We start from the raw sequence: 13,025 nt of genomic DNA on the forward strand, positions 1-13,025 counted from the left end.
ATGTTATTTATATCTGTGTTCTATGTGCTAACAATCTAAATATTCTCCACTTAATAAAAAAAAATCTGGGGCATACTATTTTTCTATATTCCAACTTTTTTTCTGATAATCTTAGAAAAACATTTTCCACAAAACATTTTTATATGAAGAAGGCAATATTTTTAATTATTTTCCCCTATGCAGGGGATGAAGAATTACAATCTAGTAGACAGCTTGCTAGATGCCATTCCATTGTGGGATAACATCTATTTGCTGAACAGAATACACAACATGTCTATTCTCATGAGATTACTTGTAAGAATTTTGCCCATGTGTATCCAGTCTGGGGTCATTAAATATTAAGTCATTGCCTACTGAAGTTACTTACACAGATGAGTTTCTGTTTTGTTTTGTTTTGTTTTTTTTGTTTGTTTATTTTACCACTGAGGAAATATTAAGAAAAAGACAACAAAATCAAAGATAGTTTCAGAATTGAATTGCTTCGATGTGGCAATGTGCAAAATACTTCAATCTGAAAATGTGCAAAAATGATGACATGTAGTGTTTAGCAATATTTGAACTTGTGAATTATTTGAAATATCCAGTTTCTAATAGGAGTTGAATATTTCACAAAAAGCATGAGTAAGTATACATATCAATGTATATTTATATTTATCTATATGGTATTTTTTTTTCATTTTACAGTAAAATAATGCTGTCATTTTATTTTATGCTTTAAATGTGAAATTTTCTACAGAATGAAGAGAGCTGAGAAAAGCAGTCTTTCGACTCAGCAAATTTCTGTTCCCAAGAATCTTATTTAATTATAAGAATTTTGCTGCAATCGTCCTTTTTAGTGTTGCAAAGGCTGCAAAATAGTTTTTTACTCTCCCTACCAATCAGAAAACAAACTCATTTTTGTTAAGGCTGAAACAAAAATTTGTTTACTTCAAGTCTGTTTAATTTTACAGGTAATTTTTGGTTTATTAGATTTTTTTTTTTTTTTTTCCAGTTTGCAACTCAGAGAATGAAGGCTGAGAATATAAGTCTTTAAAATTTTCCTGCATGAGACTAGGATCTCCAACTAATCTGTAGGTAATGAAACTTTTGTTTTATATTTAGTTATGCAAACCTCATCAAAATGTTTAATAGAAAGTGTGTAGACATCTTAACTACATATTTTGTGTTAACAGTACAACAGCATGCCTTTGAATAACAATTGGTGAAATTTTCATGAAAGGTTTGCTATCTGTAACAGCATGCTGACGATAGGCAGAAAAACTGAGGTGAGGAGGGAGTTGAGGGGAAGTGAGGTGGGAACTTCTAAAGGGCCTGGTATGTGATGCCATGAAACACTCTGAGGAACATAGCTCTGGTGCTTCAGGTAAGAGTCATGGTGAAATTGGTTATTCAGAACTTCTAGGCTTAGTTGAAACTGGATAATTAATGTCTTAGCCAAGGTACAGGGCATTTCCACTTCAGAATATTCTGATGAATGATTCCTCTGAAACTCAGCAAATTCACTCTGAATTATATTACAGAGTGATCTATAATTGTAATTTAAATAGCAATTAAGGCTAGAAACCTAGATAGCTTCACCAAGTTTCTGAGTAAAACAGAGATGAAAATAAAAATAAATATGCATTATAGAGCTGATGAGAATATTGTTGTGATGTCCTACTCGTATAGAAAAGAAAATAATGCTGGATTTAAATCCTTATATGCCTCTTACTACTTCTGTGATTTACACATATCATATAAACTGAGCTCATCTCTTCTATCTGGCTCGTGTTCATTCAAGATTAGAGGCACAATACATAAAATACTATAATGCCTGGCACATAGTAGAAACGAAGGAGTAGAGATTAGTATATCTTTCCCTGGCTAACAGAGGCCTGACATTTTGGATAAGGATCCTGAACTAAGAGGGCATTATTAAAAAGTCTAATTGATCCATAATTGTATATTGTCAATGGGATTAAATGTACAATATCAAGGAATTAGATTTTGTTAATATAATTGCTTTCTTCATTAAACTAATATATGTTAATTACTACTCTAGATGTTTAAACATAATTACACCATAGCCTCATTGTCTCTACATTTTAACTTAATTCTATGCTTTGTCTCTTTTTCAGACAGGTACTATAAAATCAAAATCATATAATTCACTTTTAAATCATTAAAAGTAGATTAGAGAATACATATCTACAAATTTAGCTCTGACATTTAAAGTTGCTTATTAAAAGTCATTTTGTAAAATATTTTATACAACGTAATAAAAGCAAATGACTTGTGAAGAAATAAATGAATTCAAACATTTTTTACAAGCACTAAAATGTTGATAATTTCTAAACATAATAAGACTTTTTCTATCAGTTGGAGATTATAGAACAGAAGGCAAATAAACATTTAAAGTTATAATGAAATGAAGAATTTTCTACATTTAATAAGAATGACTGCATTTTAGAACTATACTGTAAGGTAAAAGATGAAATGACATATGTCTGATCTAATGCCAAATAATTATTTAATATTTAACAGTTTTCTGGTTCCTAACATTTACCAGATATTACATAACATTATATATACATATATAATGTATATATAGCCAATAAATTCTCACATCAAACATATGAAATAGTATCTCTATTTTACAGATGTGAGGTTCAACACTTCTAGAATTCTATAGATTTAGACTTGGGTCAATTTATTTTTTTATTGTAGTAAAATGTACATAAAATTGTATTTACCATTTTAACCATTTTTTAAGTTTATAATTCAGTGGCATTAAGCACATCCACATTGTTGTATAACCATCACCACTATCCATCCCCAGAATTTTTCAAACTTTTGTAGCTCTGTACTCTGTAAATGATAGCTTCTCATTCTCCCTTTCCATGAGCCTTTGATAACCACTATTCTACTTTCTGTTTTAAAGAATTTGACTGTTCTAGGTACTTCGTATAAGTAGAATAATACAATGTTTGTCTTTTTCTATATGGATTATTTCACTGAGTGTAATTTTCTCAAGGTTTATCCAAGTTATAATGTATTAATTTCTGTATGACTTCTACTCTGCCTGATTACTTGAGGGATTCTTTATCTAGCATATCAATAATAAACCAGATGTGTCTTAATGTCAAATTTTACTATAGTGTCCTGTGTATATTGTTCCTCCAGGACAATTTATTTTCTCATTCTGTAGAGAAAGTTGTTTAATTTGAAGAGTTTTTGTCTCACTAATATGTGTGACAATATTTTTGTTCCATTTGTTAGATTCTTGACTTTAAGGATAAAAATTTAATTTTTATGGCAAATACATTCTTTCTGCCCTCCATATCTAACAGTTCCTCTATAATTATTTAATTATACGTCTTCAGCTTCCATATATCTCAAGCATTTTCATCATGCTTATAGTTCACTTTTCAGTGATGACAAATCTATGCCATTTCATTCTAAGTTATTCATTTGATCAATAATGATGTGAATTGTGGTCTATGTGTTCCTTAGCAAAAAAATTTCCTTCCCATAATTATCTCTGGTTTATAAGGTTACTTATCAATTCCTGTTTACATGAATTTGTATGTTTATGAAGGCCTTCTCTAATATGAAGTTCTTATGAGGGAATGGTAGTCTTTTGTTATAGAGTTACAATCTTCTGAACTAGCCACATTGTATTTTATGTGTTCTCCTTGCCCCCATCATTTTTGGTATTATTTATTATTATTTTACTCATGGTAGCAGCTCTAACAAGATCTATTATTTTCTCTATTGTTTCCTTCTGGAACTTCTATAAAAAATGCATTGGAGTATATATATTCAAACCTATTACTTCTTAAATATCTTTCACATTCACCATCTCTTTATCTTCCATTATGCTATATCAAGGAACATCTACTACCTAGTTTGTTTTTTTCTTAACCTAATACCAGCCTGCTATTTAGGTCATCTTAATAATTTAAGAACTTAATATTTTTTATATTCCTAAATTTTAAATATTTTCTCATTAATTTCTACTCTTGGTTGCACTAAAACATGTCCTCTTTATATAATGGAAGTGATTCACCTGACCTTCACTAGGGTATTAAATATCCCTGCTTCGATGTCCACTGTTATCTGTTTTTTCAGTGAGGGTCTTTCCTGGTTTTTCTGAGTCTATTTATAGGCTCTGGTGATGCTGGCCTTTACCAGATAGCTTGTAATTCTTGGTTGTGAATTGAAGAGAAAGTTCTCCTGTGTGTTTTAGGGTTATGAAAGCCCCTTGGCTGGCAACCTTGCTGTCCCATTCACTCCAATCTTAGGGTGAGCTCCTTTGCAGCAATCAATGATTAGAACTTTGTCTTCTCATCTACTGCTTCTTCTAAGAGTCACTATTCTTTAATTTTATTTTTGCAGGTTATCTTTTTGCTCTTTTCTTTTATATTTCTATTTAGCTTTTCTTGTTTAGCTTTTTTTTTTGGTCTTATTTTTTATGTAAACTTCAATTTCTTGAGTAGTTTGTTTTTATTGTATCAAGTACTTTTGGTATACATACACACACACACACACACACACACACACAAGCATATATACATGAAAGAAGGAAGAATATTAATTAACTCATTTCTCTCATTTAACTACTTCTCAAAATACATTAATAGAATCTAGAAACTGCAGAACTATTTATTTATTTATTTATTTTTCAATCACAGGAGGACTATTTTTAAAATCATATTTATCTGTTTAAATATCAATTGTTAACGTTTGCATTTAACTTTTGCAACTAGATTAACAATAATAGTACAAATATCTACATTATGATTACTTGATTTGGGTACTTATAGTCAGATATTACATACATATTTTTGTATTCTTGCATTCTTAATTACATTAAATTTTTTCAGTTTGCTAGTCGTGAAATTTAAATACTTTTAAAAGAAAACTAATGCATATTTTCAAGTCCCTGTATGAATACATATATCTCTCTATTGTCTTACCCAAGAAAGACAGCTTGGATTAGTAGAAAATTATTTTTTTATCATTTATTATTTTTAAAAACTTTTCAATTATAGTTAACATACAAAATTAGTCTTAGGCGTAGAACATAGTGATTAGATATTTATATAACTTATGAAGTAATCATCCTGATAAGTCTAGTATACCAGTTGACACCATAGAAAGTTATTACAATTTTGTTGAGTATATTCCTTATGTTATACTTTACATCCTGTGACTATTTTATAACTACCAATTTGTATTTCTTGATCCCTTCACATTACCCATCCCATTCAATCCCCCTTCCATCTGGCAACCATAAATTAGTTCTCTGTATCCACATATGAGTTTGTTTTTGCTTCGTTTGTTCATTTATTTTAGATTTGTTTGTTCAGTTTGTTTAGATTTCACACATATGTAAAATTATATGGTATTCTTCTTTCTTTGTCCGATTTATTTCACTTAGTATAATACCCTCTAGGTTCAACCATGTGGTCTCAAATGGCAGGATTTCATTATTTTTATGGCCAAGTAATATTCCATTGTATATATGTATCACATCTTCTTTATCCAATGGACACTTAGGATGCTTTCATATCTTGGCTATTGTAAATAATGCTGCAATGAACATAGGGACACATATGTCTTTCAAATTAGTGTTCTGAATTTCTTCAGATAAATACCCAGTAATTTCTGAGTCATATGGGTAGTTCTAGGGTTTTTTTTTGGGGGGGGGACGGGAATGGGAGGAATTCCCGCCAGTTCTAATGAATTTTTTTCGCTTTCCTGTTCCCAAATCCTGAGAAAAGTTGGTTGGGAAATTGGGGAAAATCAGCTCTTTGAACCCAGGTGGTTGGTAGTATTGGCCATCACTTTGCAGAAACGATTCATCTTGGAGAACAGAAAACAGTTCATATCTCGGGATTTGGGAATGGGAAAGCAAAAAATTTCCTGAGAACAGGCAGGAATTCCAGCCCAGAAACCCTAGGTAGTTCTATTTTTTAATTTTTTGAGGAACAGAATTCTTTACAACGTGTTTCTTTTAAAACTTTGCACATATTTCTCCATTGCCTTCTAACATTTAGAATTGCTGAGAAGTCTGTAGCCAGCTTAATTTTGTCTCGTTTGTAAATAAGTCCTTTTATCTTCTTGCCTGGATACTTATAGATTATTTATTTGCCCTTCTTTCTAGTATTCTTTTGCCTAAGTAAAGTTCTATAGTTTTTCCTGCTTGACTATTGTTTCTGTTACATTTTCTCTGTATTCTTCATCACAATTATATTGAATCTCAATTTTCTATCATAATTATTTAAAATTAACTTCTTAAATCTGTATTTTTCATGTTGCACCATTGAAAAATTTATCAAAACTCATTTCCATAATTATCAACTCAGTTGTCTAAAACACCAGTTAAGCTCTTTTTTGGAAACAAATATTAAATAATAGAATTAGAATTTCTAAATACAATTTAACTGGAAGATCATATTTACGCAAAAAGTTCTAGCGGTCTGCTCAAATGAAAGAACGGTGAAATATAGTGATTACTGCCAGATTGGAATACTAAATAAGGTTTTGTTTTTTTAATAAAAAATAAAAATTAAAAATAGCAAAGTAAAATTTAAATTCTGGAATATGTATTTTCATTTGAATACCAATTCAGAAAGACGTATCATTTTTAAAAGTAAGCAATAGAATAACTTATAGAAGAATGAAGAGCATGTGGAATGCGTATAGTCAGTCATCCTATCATCTCATAACTGTGGTATTTACAAATTAAATCTTCTTGGAATAAATGTTAAATATCGTTCTTCACCTTCTGGGAATGAAATTGTGAACTTGAAAGAAGTCTTCAGGAGAAGAATGGGATGTATAACAAAAAGAAAAGGAGAGACTAGAAGGGAGGAAAGAAGGAAATGTATAATAAGGAAGACCCAATGAAATAAAAAATAATTACTTTTATAAATCTTTTAGAACACTGGAGTTAAAGTAAATATTAAAAATTTAGTCAATTAACTGATCTGTCAATGTGGGAGTGGATAGGAGGAGATACATCATCATATGGACTTCTAATTGAAGATTCTGGAGTTCAGTAACACTTCATCTGATTTGGCTTATGTAGGTTGGGAGCTAACAGGGGCCATCAATGTGAGTAGTGTAAATGCAGAGCTTAAATGTGGACTGAAATAATCTTATAAAAGATCTTGAATCCAAGATGACATTTTACTTAATTTTGTTTGCTCTGAGGTGCATAAAGTTTTTAAAGCAGGGATATGATTCAAACACAGCTGCATGTCTGGAAAATTAAACTGTTTTGATTTTGAGTAGGAAATGTAAGGAAACCAGATAGAAATCTATGTCAATAGCCCAAACAGGTATTTCTAACTTGATTGGGGGGAAAAAATGTGTAATATTTCAGGAACTGTTATAAAACTAATTTAACTGAAACTAATAGGAAAAGATCAATACTAAGCAGGCATCATATATTTGCCGTATGTAGCTGTGATTGACCAGATTTACTCTGTTTTTAGAGACAACATGACAGAGAAAATGATAGGCGACAAAAGGGTTACATTTTTGTACTCTCTTGAAAACTCTTCATTGAAGGTTGTTGATTCCTAAGTTAAAAGATATCTATGTTCACTAAAAATCACTTCACTTGTCATTAGAAAACAAGTTGTCTTTTTCCAGTCTCTTATTTTAGCACAATTCAGAATGATTCTGCTGACAAAACTGAAAGTTTACTATTTCTCTCTTCAATTTTTAAAAGGCGTTATGTACACTCTAGGTGGAAACCTCAACAGATAAAATAAATTTGGACTTTGTGAGCCCAAGATGTTGTCGTGCTTATGGAAAATTTGAAGACAGTGTTAGGAATAGGGGAACAGCTCCAAGATGTGTCTATCATATTTTCTCTAGCTATAGCAAAGACAAATGTGAAGTACTTGTTAACATAAGGTTATTCTCAAGACAACATGTAGGTTCCCATGGAAATAAGACTACATACATGTCCTCATTCTCACACACACACACACAAACACACAGTTTTTCACATTAAAAAATAGATTGCGATGACAGTATCATTTGTAGAATTTAGTAATTTTGACTAGGAATACCCGCATGTCACAGTCTCTAATTCAAATTACAACAGAGGTGAAGCAATGTTCAGTTACATGGTGTTTCAAGAAGATTAATAAGGGAAGTGAAAGCAAAAATATAAGCTTAAATTTTTTTATTGTTATGCAATGACTAAAACTTCAATTTTTTTTCATAGATTGTGTGGATCCATATTACTGGTGCACAGTTAGCAAAAGCATGGTTAAAGGCACGTCTCAAAATTATTATGAATTTTTCCTTCTAGTGCACACTGTGATGTGCTCCTCAGATTCCCCAGCAAAGAAGAATTTGTTGCCCCATTTGTTGGGCAGGCTGTGGGCATATAGCTTTCAACTGTCAGCTCCTTCAGGGATCACCTCAGCTGGGAAGGCTATCTCCCCAAGGCTGCGTCTTTTCTCCTGATGGCTCCCATCCAATGACTAATCTCTGAGAATTTATTATGTCTTGGCCAGCTCAGCACACCTAGGGACATCACTGTTTTACCACAAAAACTTTCCTTAGGATTAACCAAGACTGTCTTGGGTCTGCATCACAAGTTCAGCTGCTTCCTCTGCCCAATCCTGACTTCTCTCCCATCTTTTTTGAGTGCTGATCCCAATGGAATTCCTTAATAAACATACTGTATGGTAAATGCTATCGTAGAATCTGCTTCCCTTTTATGGGAAACTCAGAAGACATTGATTAAAAAATAAATCTTCCTTATTCATTGCTCAATAAAAGCTGTGTGCTAAGTTCACTGCAGTGTAAAGGTCAATTTTCTATTTTGAAATTCCCACTATGGAAGTGCCCTGCTTAGTGATCCTGTGCTAGTGCTTAAAAACCACATCTGAGCAACTGCTAATAGAGATTAGTACTATGCTTCACTGGCAAAGAAAGGACAAAGATCATTTTCACAAGCAACTGAACATTTGGTACGTCAAACTTGCTATTCTTTTTCCTTGGAATCTCCACAGTCATCCAAAACTATAGCTGGAATAACATGGTAGACACCCAAAGTGACAGGAAAACATTATTTTGTGAAAGTATTTGAACCACAATATAATGTGGAAAACAGAAATTTATGTTAAGTAAAATTCTTAGGCAAATGTAACTTATTTGCCTTCCTTTAAAAAGGGATTTACATAAAACAACTATTATAATTTAATTCTATTAAGTCATTATAATTCTATTTTGCTTCAAAACTTATGTATATAACAAAGCTAAGTATAATAAATACTTTTAGCTATGACCAAAGGGAATTCCAATGATTCACAAAAAGCACAAATGTTATATCAATGAAACTTGATAATACTTTTTCTTACCAAAAGGTAAAATACATAGGCCTTTGGGAATTTTCAAAAAATAAATAAATAAATTAATTAAAAAAAAAAAAAAAAAAAAAAAAAATATATATATATATATATATATATATATATATATATATATATATATATATTTATATTTATTTATAACCTGGTTTTGTATAAATGGTATTTCTCATAAAAAAGATATGTTGAAGTCTTCCTTCTCGGTAACTCAGATTATGATCTTATTTGGGAATAACATGTTTACAAAGACAATGAAGTTAAAATTAGGGCATTAGAGTGGATCCTAATGCAGTATGACTACTGTTCTTGTAAGAAGCAGAAATTTGAATACAGAGACAGACATGAATGGAGGGAAGACTATGAGTATGTGAAGAGACATACGGAGAATGCCATGTGAAGGCTAGAGTTATGCTGCCACAGCCAAGGACCAGCAGGGGCTGGCAATGGCTGGAAGACATAAGGAAGGATCCTTCCCTTACAGGTTTCAGAGGGGACATAGCCCCACGGACAACTTGATTTCAGACTGCTGGCTTCCAGAACTGTGAGAATACATTTCTCTTGTCCTATGCCACTCTGTGGTAGCTTGTTATGATAGCTACAGCAAACTAATACATAACTCCACAATTTTTAAATTGATTTGGACAATATTTTCTCATTTTTGATATTTTCTTGACCAGGTGTTGTATGACTTGATACTATATTATATATATGAAAGTCTGTTTTGTATGTTTATATGGAATTGGTTTCAAAAGCCACAGTTTCCACATTATTACTATTTTATAATATTTGACATGTCTATTTTTACAAAAAGTGTTATGCTAAGTGGAAGTATCCAACTTTACATAAAAACATGCCCTTCAAGGAGGTTTGGTCACTTTAAACAACCGAAAATTTCAACCAGTGGCTAAGGAGCGTAAGTCCAATGGGGTATTTGTTCCAGTTCTTAGCAACAACTTCCTTGCAGTTACTACAGTTGGGTAATGTAGTTATAAATGTTATAAAATGCATGTATTTTGCTCAAATCCTGCTCTTATTTTTAGTTATATTGATGTCATAACTTTCTAACTAGACATGCTAATAGCCCTTGTGATTACGTTAACGGATTCTGAGTGAAGAAATTAGAGTGACTTAATTTTAAAAGAATCAAGTTGAGGAAATGTGTTCACAATTTTTAATAACAATGAATAACTTTTAAAAGACACTTCTCAGGCATTGTTTAGATCCTCAGTAATGTACTGGGATGTCACACAGTGTAAGTTATTTCACGTTTATCCTGACGACATAACATCCTGCCTTTGCCATCACATCATAATCTAAAAAAGAAAATGACTCCCAAAGGTCATAATATCAAGCTAGTAAGTAAGAAGCAAAGAAGTTATCAGTGAAGAGATACTGAGGTGTTTGTGAGCATATTTCTGATAATAAATGTTTCTGGCTGGAATTTGCTTAGTACATTAGGAACTGATTATACCTCTGCACAAAAAAAGGGCTATCACTTGTCAGTAAGAATAACCAGTCATTATAAACAACCAAAACAATGTCCTTCACAGGAAATGGTCCTGGAATAGCCTGGGAGATGGACCTACTTCATCAGATTTTTATTTTTTTCAGATTGCTCTGGATATGATCATTCACTGTTTGGATTCCACACTGACACCCAGACATGGTTTGATGTCCTAAAGATCTCAGGGTATGCACCCAACTAACCGTGTGTCAGGAAAATACAGTTCTTCAAGGATGATGTGTCACCTTCTAACTAAGTCACAAGAATGTTACTCTGGCACAAATACTTTCATTTTTATTTTAATTACCATTGTGTTATTTTATGTATTATTATAACTTAACCTGTTTAAAATTTCTTGTGTGCAATTGATCTTAGAGCCAGGGTTGCTGCGGGTGCTCACTGCTGGCCATCATTGGACCCCAATGACTCCATTTCAATTGTGATTTAAGTGACTTCCCAGTACTCTTAGGACATCTATAATCTAATTACATTTATTGGTTTATACTTCCAACCTTGACATTTTACTAATAGCTAGAGTGAGCTGCAATGGCAATGTGTTACTTAGTATGGGTTACGGGGGAAGAATATACTGAGGACAAATTTAATCTTTAACAATTTGCTTAGGAAATTATTAGTGGCCTCTGAGTGAAGGAGAAGTATAGAGAGATGAAGAGGGAGAAACAGAGAGAAAGAAAGGGGGTGGGGAGAAGTGACCATTAGAATTAGCACATTGAAAGTGAAGAAGAAAGAGTGAAGTGATATGTAAAGTGGGAAATTCTTCGTAGAGTCAGAACAATGAGCAAGTTCAGATATCAAATCTAACTGTCTGGACATTCATTGTTTCTACATTCATTTTGATGCCTGCAAACTCCTAGAAATGATTAAGGGTGTTCAACATGCTTTCATTAAGCAATACTTTGCTATTTCCATTCTGGTTGTAAATTGTATATTATCAGTCATCCTGTACTTACCAGTTCATAAAGAAGCTGCTGCTATCAAATATGCTCCCAGTTATAGACAAACCTAAAAATAAACAACTTTTTTATGTTCTCTATAGATCAGCAAAAAGATGATGCATTAGACTATGCCTAGAATAGTCAGAGAAACATTCTGATGGGTAATGACCCCCTGATCTGAGTCTTAAATGAACTGGCATTTTCCTCATGGACAGAACAGGCAAATAAGGGAGGCAGTAAAATTGAGAAGTTACATAGGTTCTTGTTAAAAGCACGCACTGTCTTAGGTAAGAATTCCAATCCATGATTTCCTATGTACCCTGTGTATTATCAAGGAAAGCAATCTAATCTTTCTTAAGCTGAATTTCCTCATATATTAAATAAGGACTATAAAAAAACTGACCTTATTAGGTTATTGAAACACATAAATGGCATAATTAATGTAGTAATAAAGCATGGAGGGCCTAACATAAGCAAACATTCAATAAATGTTATCTATTATTTTTATTAATATCATCCTCATATAAAGGGTCTTCTGATGTATGCATTCAGTTCACTGTAGATTTCTTTTATTTTTCAAGTGAAATTTGAACAACAGGAATAATAGACATTAAAATAGTAGAGTTCTGAGTTGATATAATAAAATGTGGCACATTTTTGAAATACTTATTCTTAGGTAACAATTACTTACATTAAGTAATCATATGCTACATAAATCAATCAATAATGTCAGTTAATTATTTAAATTATTTTCAGTTCTTGTGTATAAAATTTTACCAGACATTAATCCCTCATCATTGTCAGGGCTTTTAGATAAATTCAACTTCCTCAACTCAGAGGTTTTTATTTTTATTTTTGTTCTCCTTGCTACTGTGTTTCCCCGAAAATAAGACCTAGCCAGACAATCAGCTCTAATGTGTCTTTTGGAGCAAAAATTAATACAAGACCTGGTCTTATTTTACTGTAAGACCTTTTTGATAGTCCCGGTCTTATTTTACTATAAGACCTTATACTATAAAACCTATTTTACTATCTTATATTACAGTTGATTGTCCGGCTAGGTCTTATTTTTGGGGAAACACGGTATTTCAACTTAGACTTTTATATTGATTATGTTTGTAGCATGATAAAATAAAATCTATTTCTCAAAGTTAAATTTATAGTTACATACTAAAGTATAATAGCAAT

At 31.8% G+C, this 13,025-nt stretch overlaps 1 long non-coding RNA gene across 3 annotated transcripts in view; it reads left to right on the plus strand.

The window, feature by feature from the left end:
- Nucleotides 1-855: 855 nt before the first annotated feature.
- LOC141571304 (uncharacterized) overlaps nucleotides 856-13,025 on the plus strand; it is an 88,044-nt gene continuing 75,874 nt past the window's right edge. The window contains exons 1-2 of one of the 3 annotated variants that reach the window (XR_012496066.1): nucleotides 856-1,074; nucleotides 10,989-11,067. This is a non-coding gene — a long non-coding RNA (uncharacterized LOC141571304). Of the gene's footprint in view, nucleotides 1,075-1,296; nucleotides 1,364-10,988; nucleotides 11,068-13,025 lie in introns of those variants that run through there. The other 2 variants (XR_012496065.1, XR_012496067.1) reach the window with 2 other exon arrangements.

Source organism: Rhinolophus sinicus, linkage group LG04 (assembly GCF_036562045.2).
Source record: "Rhinolophus sinicus isolate RSC01 linkage group LG04, ASM3656204v1, whole genome shotgun sequence".
Taxonomy (NCBI): domain Eukaryota; kingdom Metazoa; phylum Chordata; class Mammalia; order Chiroptera; family Rhinolophidae; genus Rhinolophus; species Rhinolophus sinicus.